Source organism: Pinus tabuliformis, chromosome 2_1 (genome assembly GCF_031772625.1).
Source record: "Pinus tabuliformis cultivar Carrire ecotype Pingquan chromosome 2_1, CPIR1, whole genome shotgun sequence".
In the NCBI taxonomy this organism is placed as follows: domain Eukaryota; kingdom Viridiplantae; phylum Streptophyta; class Pinopsida; order Pinales; family Pinaceae; genus Pinus; species Pinus tabuliformis.
This window is the reverse complement of record NC_142299.1, coordinates 977964194-977968801: the sequence shown is the minus strand read 5'-3', so window position 1 is coordinate 977968801 and position 4608 is coordinate 977964194.

Below are 4608 nucleotides of genomic sequence, written 5' to 3'. Positions count from 1 at the left end.
TCTTTATCAACCTATGATTCGTTGGTTACTTGAACAATGTACAATTGACACCCCTTCCTGCTGCACCTTTTCAATTGCAACACTGATATTTGCAGAACTTTCATAGGTTTTCTCTTCCCTTGCAACATTAATATTTCCCCTTCTTTGCTAAGGTATTTTATAGACTTCTTGTAGTAGTTGATTTTGGCTTTGTAACCTACTAGCTAGTCCATGGCAAAAAACACGTCATATGAACCCAATCAAAATAGGTTCAAGTTTGTGCATGTGAGCATGTCATTTATCACCACTGCGCATGACCTCACCACATCCTCGAGTCACTTCTTAGTCCTCATTACTAGCTAGACTAACTATGACTTTTCATGGGCTATCTTCTACAATCCAAACTTCTTTGCAACCTTTGGACTAATATAACAAAAATTAGAACTTGGGTCAATCAAAATTGAAACAGGTTGATTACTGACCACACCTTCCATCACGATAATTGATGCTTAGTGATCAACTTGCCTACTGTCCAACACAACATAGATTGGTGGCATGCTCTAACCCACATCCTTCATTGTCTCCACTTCTTGCACATTGTACAACCTTGGGTTGTTCTTTTTTCGTTGAGGGAAATCCCTCCATAAATGGGTTTCCCAATATTTCCAACATTGTATGGGTCCTCTCTTGCACCCATTTGTTTTCTCTCTTGCGGGCTTAGAGAGCTAGTATTGATTAGTAGTAGGTGATTTCTATTGATTAGCTCGCTCTTTGCAGGAGTGGTGAACATCACATTCCTACCTAACTGATGTCCTACAATTGTTTTCCCCTTTCCTCTAAATCTGGGCTTACCATTTTCCTTCTAATCTTTTCAAGGCTCAGTCCTATGCTTGGACTATTCATATCAATACTTCATCTTTCATATGGTGTCCTCCATAGTTTGTCGTTCATCTCTATTATGTTCCTGAATGTCTGTGTCAACCCATTGAGATACCTTTGGATATTTACCTTCTCATCCTTGAGGTAAGGCACATATCTCAACAACTCCAAGAATCTAGTTGTATATTCACCAACTATTAGCAACCATAATTTGAGATCATAAAATTCCTTGCCCTTGTTTTCATAGTACCTTTTAGATAGGTACTTTTCTTGGAAATATCTCTCAAATCTCCTATAGGATAACTCCTCTCTGATATCCTTGACATTCCTTAGGTCTTCCCTCGAAATATCAATTTTTCCTTTCAAGCATAAAGTGGTTATTCTTGCCTTCATATTTTTAGACTAATCATGCACCCTAAAATATTCCTTCATTCCTAGTAACCATGCCTTTGCTTCCTCCACCTTCTTCACCTCTCCATCAAATGTAGGGGCTTTTTCCTTCTTAATTTTTTCTGGCAACAATCCTCTTTATTTCCTTTTTTGTTGTCAATGTCTCTTAGTTGCAACACTAGACAATTTCTCACAATTACCCATCCTCCTCTGTAAAGTACTTAGTGGAGTTCCACCTTTCACTGTATCCTCTCTTGCTTGCCTATCTCTTTTCTTGGATTTGTTTCTTTCTACACTGTTGACCACTCCACGTCAACTACCCCATAGCAGTGCACATTTTCGCAAGAATATTCCACCGGGGCTTTACTTGATGAACCTCTAACGTATCATGTGTGTTCACAACATACTAAACAATACCCTTAATTTGACTACACATAGCAAAATACCTCTAAAAGTCACATTATTTAAATTCCCCACCAATATGAACCCAATACACCTTCCCAATTTAAAATACCCCTACTTTCACTAGATATTGTAAGTATCTATTTTTCATGAACATTTTTTACACCCCTTTATATTCTTTCATTAACTCTAAGCTACATTCTTTATAACTGCTAATATAAAAACCCTTTACCCCACATTATATGCTCAATATATTATGTCATTTTTTCCTCAATATATATCCCACAATATGAATGCACTTGGTATGGTATTACTCCCCCATTGAAGCCCTTGTGGAAGATTCCATCATGCTCGAGCAATGAGATCATCCAGATTTCATCATCATTGTCATCATCAACCATCATTTTGTAAATTATAAATCCATTCTACAAGTTTATAATGTAAATGATCCTAGTAAGATTCTTATTTTGTAACAAACTACGTAAGTCTATTATTTTGGTGATGATTTCTATTCTAGGAGGTTTTTCGTCTCACTGATTCATCTGTGTTTTTTGACACAAATGATAGACAGAGTTTTTCCCTCCAACCTTACTCCAAAGCTAGGGTGGATTTTGTCGTCAAGATCTTAGGTAAGTCATAGTGTTCTAGTTGAGTCTTTTGTAAAGCGATTTGGGAATAATTTTAGCTAATTAGCTGAATTATTTTATTACAAATCACTTGGTTTACTAGATCATATTAAGTCGCAGAATAGGGTTTTATAAATGAGGGTCTATAATGAACGAGTTTCCCCCCTTCATGTATGAAATTGTAATATCTTGATGTATAAAATATTTTAGTGCATGGGCCCTCATATTTAGACACCATGGCTAAAATATTTGAGAGTTGTAAAAATTATTAGCCCCCTCATGAGTGAATTAATTAATTTTATGGCAAAAATAAATTAAAATTTTAAGCCATAAATTAAATTAATTTTGTGTCCTAGGAGAAATTAATTCTCCGAAAAGTAAAATTCGTGGGTCCCAGAAAAATTAATTTTTGGAGGTTCCCGACCAAGGAAATATTGAAAATTTTAAGAGATTTTGGACCCTTGGGCCTTGGTAGTTAAATCAAAGTCAATTTAATAATTAATTTTGAGTTTATTAAAAATGAATTAAATGAAAAATTTAAATTTTCCTCAAAAATAAAATAATTTCGACAGAGAAGATTAAAAAATAATTAAATCTTTATCAACGGTCGAGATTACTTTGACAACGATTAAGCCAACTAGCCGTTGGACAATTAATCTGTAAATTAAAGGTCATTTGTCTCATAAAGTGATCTGTAAACTGCCATGGATATCCCACTAGATAGTTCGTCACAACAGATCTAATAGTATTAGATTAAAATTCTGAGATTCTACACTATTACAACTTTATTTAATTTCTAGATCTATAAAATTAATTGTAATTAGTGGATGCATGTAAAAGTAAATCAAGCAGAAAAGTAGAGAACAATAAAATAAGCTCACACACATAATACACAAGATATGCTCTTTGGGAAACCCTTTCGGGAGAAAACCTAGCTAGAAGGTGAGGCTCCTTCGCTCTCTTTCTTTGTCTGGAAATATGGCTGGAGATACAAAGAAGTAATGTATGTGGCTCGTGGTCTGCTACAGTGCACATATCCTCTATGTGTGCTCTACCTCTTATCTCTACTGGCTATCTTTGCTCAACTATGAAACAAAATGCTCTCGAAAGAATGGAATGCATCTTCCTCCTTGTGGCCCAGTTATAACACAACCCGATAGCCTACCAATAGTTAAGTTTGACTACATCTACTCTTAACTAGAGTTACAAAATAGATTCTTCTAGAGTCTTTTACATCACAAACACGTGGCTAACCCATTTTCCATGAATAATGGGGGTTGACATGGCATCCTCCTGAACTATAGGTGTAAAAACATGAAGGTCAACTTCTAAGTGGCATAACTTTTGCATATGGACTCTGATTGACATGATTCTTGCCCCGTTGGAAAGTTCTTTGTGTGTATAATAGCATGAGAAGATGTTACATTTTGGTGGCAAATTTTTACCCAAGAAAACATCATTTGATGCCTCAAAATTCTCCTGGAAGGTTTCGGACCCCATTTCGCCAAACTGGGTCTCGCCGACAAAAACCATATGAGCTTATTCCTCCACTTTTTCCACTCCAAATGCATTGAGATGGAAGACAAACAATGTAATGATCCAATTTGGATCACACCTCCCCATTTTGGGAGGATTTTGGTCCCCAAAAGCTTTTACTAAATGAGGTGAGAAATTTTTCCTCCACCATCTCTCTAGTGTACCATTTAGCTTTGCATGGAAGTTGTCCCTTCAACCCAATATGCCAAAGGTCTTGTCGCCCTTGTCTTGTAGTTTTGGACCTCTTCTACAAAACTATATCTTCTGTGAATGTTGCCTGAGTGTTTAGTGCCAAATCCTCCACAGAAGGTAGGACCTATTCCTCTTCTTGATCTAGCATGGAAGGCTCATAGAGTTTCAAATTCTCTACATTTACAACTGAGTAAATGCGCATATATGGTGGTAAACTGAGTCGATAGGCATTATCACCCACCTTTTCCAGTATCTCAAAGGGACCATACCTTAGAGCCTTGATTTTCTTACCAGGCCCCTGCAGCCTCTCCTTGTTCAACTGTAGTCATACTCTATCTCCCACCTTGAATGATTTCTATGTTATGTGTTGATCATGCCTAGCCTTATACTTCACGTACGGCTTCTGCAATATTTCCTATACCTGTAGATGGATCTACCTAATCTTCTCTATAAATTTTTCAACCCTCAAAGCATCTCATGTAATGTCTTCCTTCACTCCTCCTTACTGCCCATATGTAATATCCAAAGGTGAAGGTGGCAAATATACAAAACAAGTTTCAAATGGGGACTTTCCTGTAGAAGTGTGGACCACTCTATTATAAGA